Source organism: Peromyscus californicus, unplaced genomic scaffold, assembly GCF_007827085.1.
Source record: "Peromyscus californicus insignis strain IS unplaced genomic scaffold, ASM782708v3 Scaffold_11__1_contigs__length_118956290, whole genome shotgun sequence".
Lineage (NCBI taxonomy): Eukaryota > Metazoa > Chordata > Mammalia > Rodentia > Cricetidae > Peromyscus > Peromyscus californicus.
In genome coordinates, this window is record NW_026294402.1 from 60,561,580 (window position 1) to 60,571,938 (window position 10,359).

General features: G+C 40.3%; 1 protein-coding gene across 3 annotated transcripts in view; it reads right to left on the minus strand.

Annotated features, from left to right (window-relative positions):
* Znf609 (zinc finger protein 609) overlaps positions 1 to 10,359 on the minus strand; it is a 154,147-nt gene that overhangs the window by 82,945 nt on the left and 60,843 nt on the right. The gene's annotated exons all lie outside the window — the stretch shown is intronic.

Consider the following 10,359-nt stretch of genomic DNA (forward strand, 5'->3'; position numbering starts at 1 on the left):
GAACTAATATAGGTTGATAAGAAGATATATAGAAGGCAATGGCCTTTCTACATAACAATAACAAATAAAAATGTATGTTTTTAAAATATCTAGGAAGAACCAAAATATAAAAATTTAAAATTGTAATGGGCTACTACCTCACACCAACTAGGATAGCTATAATTAAGAAGACTAATACGGCCGGAAGTGGTGGCGCACGCCTTTAATCCCAGCACTTGGGAGGCAGAGGCAGGTGGATCTCTGTGAGTTCGAGGCCAGCCTGGGCTACAGAGAGAGATCCAGGAAAGGCGCAAAGCTACACAGAGAAACCCTGTCTCGAAAAATCAAAAAAAAAAAAAAAAACCAAAACAAAACAAAACAAAAAAAAACCAAAAGGGGGAAAACTGCCGTTCGTACCTAGATTTGCCATTGTGAAGTTTCAGAAAAGCAAAGAAGAAGACTAATACCAATGATATCGTTTTTTGTAGTAACTGAAGCTGGCATACATTGCTGGTAAGAGACAAAACAGTGCAACCATTTGGGAAAGCAGTTCATTAATTTCTTATAAAGTTAAAAATTCAGGTACCCAGTAATTCTACTCCTAAGTATTTTTACCCAAGAAAAGTGAAACCCTTCATCCGTTTATAAAAAGCAATGTATAGCCGAGCACACACCTTTGATCCCAGCACTCGGAAGGCAGAAGCAGGAGGATCTCTGTGAGTTCCAGGCCAGCCTGGTCTACAGAGTAAGTTCCAGGACAGGCTCCAAAGCTATACAGAGAAAGCCGGTCTTGGGGGGGAGGGGGAAGCATTGCAGAAGTGGATATTCAGGGACTAGAGAGATGGCTCAGCTGTTCTTCCAGAAGACTTGGGTTCAATTCCAGCACTCACATGGCAGCTTACAACTGCCTGTAACTCTACCTCCAGGGTATCCGACATCCCCACACAGACATATATATGCAAGTAAAATACCAATGCACATAAAATAAAAATAAATCATTTTTAAAAAGTGTATACTCAAAACTTTATTTATAAAACTCCAAACTAGAAATCATACACCATCACCAAAAGAGGAAGGAACAGCAAGCATTATTAAACACACAACAGAGATGTCATTTAAGGACATTAGTGAAAAAAGCTGGACACAGAAAGTATTCTGCATGATTCTTTTTATACACAATTTAGACTAGGCAAGCTCATCTATAGTGCTAGAGATCAGGTTAGAAGTTGATTATAATGGAGAAGGTGACTGGGAAGGACACAAGAGAACATTCTGGGGTGGGAAGGGAGTTAAACTATTATCTTGGCTTGGACAGTGGTTGAACAAATACATTCATTTATCAAAATTCAATCTATACACTTAAATCTATGACTTTTATTATATGGACATATCATCATGAATGGATTTTTAAAATCTTGTCCCCAGTACAACCAAAACAAGCAACAAAACTTCCTATGTATTTGGATGCTGTGGAATAATCCTCTTGTATGCTGTAAAGATTTGTTACTCAAATTGGTTTAATAAAAACGGTGATTGGCCAGTAGCCAGGCAGGAAATAGGCAGGGCGACCAAACTAAAAATGCTGGGAAGAGGAAGGGCGGAGTCTGGAGAAGCCAGCAGATGTAGAGGAAGCAAGACGAGAATGCCATACTGAGGAAAGAACAAGGGGACCAAACTCCAATAAAAACAATGGCTCAGATGATCCAGCATCCAAAACAACTTCAAGGATACTGCTGAGATGATCAAACCTCACAGAATACTATAGCCAAGACTTAACAATTATCCTAAATTTTACTAGGGTCCCAAAAAAATTACCAGCACCCCCAATCAACAGGAAGTAGTCTAGAAATTTAGATCCACATTCCCAAAAACTAGATTATAGATGTTTGTTGTTGTTTAGGGGGTTGGTTATAAATTGTTATTGGTTAGAGTCAACCTCTTTCTAAAGAAGAAAGGGGGATATGATATAAAAATAATTAAAAAGGGGGTAGATTGGGTTGGGGATTTAGCTCAGTGGTCGAGCACTTGCCTAGCAAGCACAAGGGTCTGGGTTCAATCCTCAGCTCCAAAAAGGGGGGGGGTGGTACATTACTGAATCTACTTTAATCCAAAAAACTGTTAATTTCATAATATTTTACATTGAAATGGATTTTAATTCATTGATACAAATTTAACGTTAACTTTATTATACTGTATGTATATTTCTACCCTTGTTTAAGGTATTATGTTTACACAACTCAATTAAAAATGTAATATATAATTAAGAAATACAGACTAATAGTCATCTATAGTAGTCAAACTCATAGTCATGTTAGTTAGGTTTTCTAGACATACAAAGACATAATAGTCATCTACAGTAGTCAAACTCATAGTCATGTTAGTTAAGTTTTCTAGATATACAAAGACATAATCTTCAAACACTTCAAAGACCCACAGAACACGGCATTTAAATGTTTTAATACCTTAGACTTTTCATGACAGTGAAACACATCTGTTCCTGGCAGCACCAATGTACTCCAGAGAGGATGATGGGCATGAAAGAAACTCCATGTGGAGTTTGTTTGCTTTATGGCAAAAGCTAGGCATGTGGGCAAAGAAACTGCCCTTGCCTCAATTGCTGACAGTTACTGTCCAAACTGGACTAGCAGGACACAAAAAAGGTGACTGCCAAACTTTGCCAAGACAAGGTAGGACAGTCCTTCAGAATTCCCTGCTTCACAGGAAAGTCTGTCAGGTATGCTAGGTCTGTAGCCCAGAGTTGGATGCCCAATGTTGAAAAAGAACTTTGTATGACTCTCTAGGCAGCTTGAGGTCCCTGTAACCTTTTTTTTTTTTTTTTTTTTTTTAAGACAAGGTTTCTTTGTGTAGCTTTGGAGTCTTTCCTGGGACTCACTCTGTAGCCCAGGCTGGCCTCGAACTCACAGAGATCCACCTGTTTCTGCCTCCTGAGTGCTGGGATTAGAGGAGTGCACCACCACTGCCGGGCCCATTACCTTTTAAGAGCCAGTTAGTAATAAGCCTGAGCTATCAGTGAGCATTTATTATTTACATTAAGTCTCTGAGTCAGTTATTTGGAAAGCAGCTCTCAAGCAGTTACTTGGGAGCAGTTGGGCAGGAGGGAAACGTTCGATTACATTTGGATCCTTTTCTCATCATACTACCCTTCTCCCCACCTTTTATTAAGCAGATCTGATTGCAAAAGAATGGGCTGAAAACATAGCTAGAGAAACTCTAGAGAAAAGTGGTTTCTTCTCTTTATTTTCTTTTTCTAAAGAGTCTCATTTAGCCCAGGCTAGCCTCAAACTCATTATATGACTAACGATGATGATCTTGAACTTTGTTCTCCCTGCCTCCATCTCCCAAAGGCTGGGACTCCAGGTACCTAGTTTTACAGGGTGTTGAAGACTGAACCTAGGACTTTTGCATATTAGGCAAGTACTCCACCAACTGAACTATATCCTCAGCCCTTAGAGGTAGGTTTCTAGTCTCATTTAACTTTGCTAACTAGCCAGTCTTAATCTTATCTCTTTTTATAGCTGGCACAGCTCTGTCATAACAGGTATACTACAGTTTTTTATAATATTCAGTGTCCATGAACCACCCTGAAACATGTAGCACAACACAGATAACCTGATAGTCTGGGCAACAAGGAGAAAGCACCAACTTAGAATCCAGTCATGGCGGTGCTCTTGTGTAATCCTAACACTTAGGAGGAAAATTTAGCTTATATGGTGTGATAAATGTCATGACACAAACTATGAAGTTTGGGGAAACAAGGACTCCTAGAATAAAACTCATGATTTTGTGTTTAAGTTCTAGGGATAGAACTGAGGGCCCAGCAAGCTCCCTACTACTCAGCTATATTCCCAGACCCATTTTTACTTTTGTAAAATATTTTAAATAAGTCTTTTGAGAATTTCATACAATAAATTTGATTATATTTACCCCTACTCCTCTTTCTAACTCCTCCCAAATCCACTTCTTCCCTTTCTCCCAATTTAGTGGGCTTTCCCCCCCTTCTTTTTTTCTCTTTGGTTTTTTGAGACAGGGTTTTCTTTGTGTGGCTGTCCTAGAACTCTCAGAGACCTGCCTTCTTTTGCCTCTCAAGTACTGGGACTAAAGGCGTGTGCCACTATCAACCTAGCATTTTTGATTTTCTTAAAAATAGCCCAAAGTCCAATTTGTGCAGACTATATACTCCTGGGCATATAGGGCCATCTATTAGAGTTCGGTCAATCTGTCAGCAGCTACACCCTTAAAAATACTGACTCTCTCTCCCCCAGAAGCAGTCAAGTGTTAATACTTCCCTGAGGTGGGACTGTCACATATCTAAAGCTAGCCACAATTTACAATGTAGGTGAGGATGACCTTTTTTTATCTCATGAGTGGTGGGATTATTGGCACATGCCATTATGCCCAATTTGTTTCTTTTTAATCTTGAGAGGGTCTTACTAAATTGGCTTTAAATTAGTAATCGACCTGCCTCAGCCTCCCAAGTGGTGAAGATTATAGGTAGCCCAGGCCTGGTTTTAGTGATTTTTGTTTGTTTTTGGAAACAAGGTTTTTCTGTGTAGCTCTAGCTGCCCTGGAACTTGTTCTGTAAACCAGGCTGGCCTCGAACTCACAGAGATTCGCCTGCCTCTGCCTCCCAAGTGCTGGAATTAAAGGCGTGAGCCACCACCACCCAGCTTGATACTTTTTTATTTGATAAAACCCAGAAAATTGAGAACTGAAGCCTAGTAGTAAAATGTTTGCCTACAAAGCTCAAAGCCCTGGGGGTAGTTGGGAGGGAGTTGGGGCACAGAGAGAAGCACAGTAAATAAGGATCAATAGGGGGCTAGAGAGATGGCTCAGTGGTTAAGAACACTGACTGCTCTTCCAGAGGACCCACGTTCAATTCCCAGCACCCACATGGCAGCTCACAACTGTCTGTAGTTCCAGTTCCAGAGAACCCGACATCCATGGCAAATAAATTAAAAAAAAAAAAAAAAAAAAGAATCAATAGGCAGGGGACATGGAAGCACACACGCATGATCCCAGTAATTGAGAGGTGGAGGAAGGAGGATCGGGAGTTCAAGGCCAGTCTCAGCTACATAATTTAGAGTTTAAATAAGGCTAGCTTGAGCTACATAAGATCTACAAAAAAAATCAAGGGGGCTAAGCGGTGGCACAGGCCTTTAATCCCAGCACTTGAGGGGCAGAGGCAGGTGAATCTCTGAGTTTGAGACCAGGCAAGTCTATAGAGTGAGTTCCAGGACAGCCAGGGCTACAGAGAGAAACCCTGTCTTGAAAAGCAAAAATAAAAACAAAATAAAGCAAAAAACTCAAGAGGAAAAAAATATCAACATTTATGGAAACGATGGCATGCTTGAGGATCTGCCATACTTTATTATCACTAAAATGAAGGAGAAATGGTAGGTAAGGAAGCTGGGAAAAAGCACAAAAGAACAGAATTCTGAAGCATTATGTATATAGTTAGAGTAGTGGCACATGACTTTAATCCCAACATTCTAGAGGCAGGGGCAGGCAGAACTCTGTGAGTTCAAGGCCAGCTTGGTCTATACAGTGAGTTATAGGACAGTCACAGCTGTTCAGAGACCTGTCTCAAAACAAAAACAAAAACAATGAGGCTGTTCAATCAAACCAGAAGAAATGAGGATAAGTGAAGAGGATACAGTTTGGGGTCATTTTAAAAAATTACTTTTACTTATTTGTGTGCATGCACACACAATAAATTAAAATATTTTTTAAGGTAAAGAATGATGGAGGAAGCTGGGCAATGGTAGTGCACACCTTTAAGCCTAGCACTTAGGAGGCAGAGGCAGGCAGATCTCTGAGTTCCAGGACAGCCAGAGCTACACACAGAGAAACCCTGACTCAAAAAAACAAAACCAAAACCAACCCTCCCCCCAAAAAAAATTGATGGAGGAAGACACCAACATTGATTTTTGGCTTCCATCTGCACACATGTACATAAGTGTGCATGTACGGGGAGGGGTGGTGGGAGAAGGAGAGAAAGATGGATGAGAGGAAAGAAGTCCAAATTGTGGTGTACCTACACACCATAGAGTATAATCAACAGTCAAAGGAAATAAAGTAGAGAGAACATACTCCATTACCTCGTCCTCTGACCTCCACATGCATGCACACACACACTCTCTCTCTAATAATAAATTACAAATACCTAGATAAATCTCCAGAAAACTTTAGTAAATTTATGAAAGATAATAATGTATAATTTCACTCAGATAACTTTGGATATAGCAGATATTTAAAAATGGAGATGGAGGACAGAATAGTGGTTGCCAGGGATTAGTGATGGGGTAGATGTGCATGTATGCATGTGCCTATGAGGTTGGTACAGTATAAAACTCAAACCAAGGATCACTGTGGTGCTTCAGTGTTCAGATTCTTGACAGTCAATTTGCAAAGAATCCAAGTTTGGCTTCCAGTACCCAATAATGTGCACATAACCTTGCACACACACACACTTAATTGAAAATAATTATTAAAAAGCTTTCCAAATAAAAGCAAATGCAATGCAAACAAACAAAAACTAAAAATCTATCTCATCTATCCATGTGATAAAATTATACAAAACTAAATATAGAGATGGACAAGTTTAATAAGGCAAATTTAAATAAAATTGGTGGAATTCATCCATACTGTAATATTGTAGCCTGGTTGTTATAGTTAGCAGCAGTTTGTAAAATGTTACTATTGGGCAGAAAGTGTTAGGGCATGCCTTTAAACCTAGCACTTGGGAGGTAGAGGTCGTAGATCTCTGTGAGTTTGAGGCCAATCTGGTTTACATTTCAAGTTCCAGCACATACAGAGCTACATAGTAAGACTCTGTGTCAAACTAAACACCCCCTCCCTCTAAGATACTACTGGCAGAAACTAAGCATTGAAATAATTTACTCCTCTATTCTTAAAAACTTCCTGTGACCACTATTATCTCGATAAATTTGTCAACTAAAATTGGGAGTGGTGGTGCTGGGAATAGAGTTCAGTGGTACATTCCCTTACCCTGCAATGTGTGAGCCTCTGAGTTTCAACTCCCTTGCTTTATCAAGCAAGAAAAACAGGAAGGAAGGAAGGGAGGGAGGGATGGATGGAGGGAGGGAGGCTGGCTAGCTGGCTGGAGGGTTGGTGAGACGGCTCTCAGGTAAGTCTGATAACCTACCTGAGTTTCACTCATGGAATCACTTGGTAGAAATTGTCCTTTTACCTCTGCTCACATATGTGTGTGCCTACATTCAATACACAAGCATATACTTAATAAATATAAACAAAACAAAAAGAAAAACAAGTATCTTTTAAAAAGAAAGGCTGCAATAATACACAAAAGCATCCTTAAACTATTATAAAAGATTTAGAAAACACACAAGAAGGGAAGTTGGAGTTGATGACAGAAACACGTGGAACCTGGAGAACAAATGCCTGGCTAAGAGACTAAGCCAACACAGGCTGCTAGAGTGAATACTAAGCCTGCAATGGAGAAAAATCATAAACTATAGACTCTTTTCCCCAAACCTAAGAATTGGTAGCATCTATTAATTCAGGCTCAGAACTGATGATTTAGAATGAATAAAGCTGATTAAAAGTGGGTAAGAAGCAGTTTGATCCTTAATTTTTCTCACTCAGACATATTCCTTCATTCAAGAGATAAAATGTTTAATTCTCTCAAGTAACTCACACAGGATCTCTAGACTAGAGTGCTTCAAGCAGAGTAAACATGAATATTATAGTTAAGGAGATTAAACATGGGCAGGGAATGCTGAAAACTAAACGCTGAACCTGCACACCTCTCTTACTTGGCTCAGGAAAATCAGAAAGTCTTCACCCTCCAGGAGAATTGGAAGAGGCTTTTTGAAAGAAACTGAGAAACCCATAAGGAAAGACCTAAGGATATTGGCATCTGGGGTTCCCCTACTTAACGGCCATCTGACTATGAAGCTCACCATAAACTCATCCTGTGGATACTCATAGGGCTTCCACTATATCTTTCAGTGACACAACTTAAAAAGTTATTTAAAACATGAACAGGCTGGGCGGTGGCATCTTAATCCCAGTACTCCAGAGGCAGAGCCAGGAGGATCTCTGTGAGTTCAAGGCCAGCCTGGTCTACAGAGCGAGATCCAGTACAGGAACCAAAACTACACAGGGAAACCCTGTCTTGAAAAAAGAAAAAACAACAAAAAGGAAACAAACAAACAAAAAAAAATGATCATTTTTACTATTTTCTACAGAGAAAATATTTTCCAGTTTCAAATAACCCTGGACTTTTGAATTATAACCTGACTAATATTTATTAGGCCAGGTACTATTACAGGTGTTTTGGAAACAGACATGAATAAAACTAAAATCAAAAACCAAAAGCAGCAGCCCTGGTAAGACTTTTATTCTGGCAGGGAGAGCAAGATGATAAACACAAGTATACAAATAGTAAACTAGACAGATTAGTGCTTTGAGAAAAAACAGTGTGATAGACTAAAGAAAAGGGTTGGGGATTTAGCTCAGTGGTAGAGCAAGGCCCTGGGTTCGGTCCTCAGCTGGGGAGGGTGGAGAGGGGGAGGCAGCTGGAGATACATCTCAGTTGACAAAGTGCTTACCCATCATGCAAGAAGCCCTGGGTTTTGAGCCCCAGCACCACATACATCAGCACCATGGTACACAGCTTAGTGCATGCTATAATCCCAGCGAGGAGGTGAAAGCAAAAAGATCATACACAAATTCAAGGTCATTCCTCAGTTATACAGTGAGTTCGGGCCCAACCTGGGATACATGAAACTGTGCCTCAAAATAACAAAAACAGTCAGGTGGTGGAGGCGCATACCTTTAATCCCAGTACTCGGGAGGCAGAGGCAGGTGGATCTCTGTGAGTTTGAGGTCAGCCTAGTCTACAGATTGAGTTCCAGGATAGCCAGAGGTGTTACAAAGAAACCCTGTCTTGAAAAAAAAAAAAAAAACAAACCAAAAACCAAACCACCATGAGTATACCTTAGCATAATCCACACGATATCTATTTCAGTGCTTTTCATTTATTATCTTATCTTGTGCTCAACAATCCTCTAGGTAACTAATAGATGACATTCACTGACAAAACAGCTTGTCAAATTTAGAGATCAGGTCTCTTAGTAGTCAATATAAAGCTATTAACTATTTGTAGATGGTCAGACTCCTATCATGTCCATTATAATCACAAAGTGCTAAATAACCTAACCAATGCAGATATTCAATTAATCAAAGTGACTTTAAAAAAAAAAAAAGGCTGGGCAGTGGTGGCACATGCCTTTGATGCTAGCGCTTGGGGGGTTTAGAGGCAGGCAGAGCTCAATGAGTTCGAGTCCAGCCTGGTCTGCAGAGTTAGTTCCAGGATAGCCAAGGCTACAAAAAGAAACTCTGTCTCAAAAAACAAAACAAAAAAAGCAAAACAAAAACATACTAATAAGAACAACAACCAAACAAAACAAAAAACAAAACCCAGGGATACAGTCTGAAATCATTTATATAGTCCACGCTGATCTCAAACTTAATCATCCTGCCTCAGCCTCCTCAGTGCTGGCACACCAGGTGTGCACCACCACGCCCAGCAGATGATTCACTTCCGTGTGATCTAATCCTATGGCTGCATAGCAGAACCAATGTTCCTAAATAGTGCTCTGGCATGCCCAGAGAAATGATATTCATTATAAATTAAGAAAACAAATCAGTAAAGCTGGGTATGGTGGCTCACACCTTTTATGAAAACACTTGGGATGCTAGGACAGAAGGCGAGTCCCAATTTCTCTCAATTTGAGAAACCCTGTCTCAAAAAACAAAACAAACACAGTAATTCTGAGGCAAAAAGGGATCAGCAATATTTGCTGCCATAATACTCTGTGCCCCGTTCCTTTCTTTCACTCCCAAATCTTAGCCTGCAAGGTCTCTCTCAGATTAGAAAGCAGCTACTTCCCATAAGATGGTTGTTGATAATAGCTGTTAAGTATTATCTCTCTCCAGTGTGTGTGCTTTAATGGGAAACTGTGAAACCTTCAAATCCCAAAGGAATTGCAGTCAAGTTAGCAGGGAATATTATTCTGAAAAATATCTTCTAGCCATTTCCAAGTCACACTAAATAAATTCACACTCAACAGCTGTTTACTGATGACTTAATAGACTGCCAGTCACACAGATTAGACTGACTCTTGCCCTTAGAGTGCCAACTCAGAGGCCCACTAGGTGAAGGAGTTTGCCTCTAAGCCTGACACCAAGACCAAGGGCTTTCCATATGATTTAAGGGGAGAACTGACTCCAGAGAGTTGCCCCATGGTAGGTGAAGAGCCATGGTCTCTCAATCCCCCCCCCCCCCCCCCCCCCCCCCCCCCGCCCCCAACC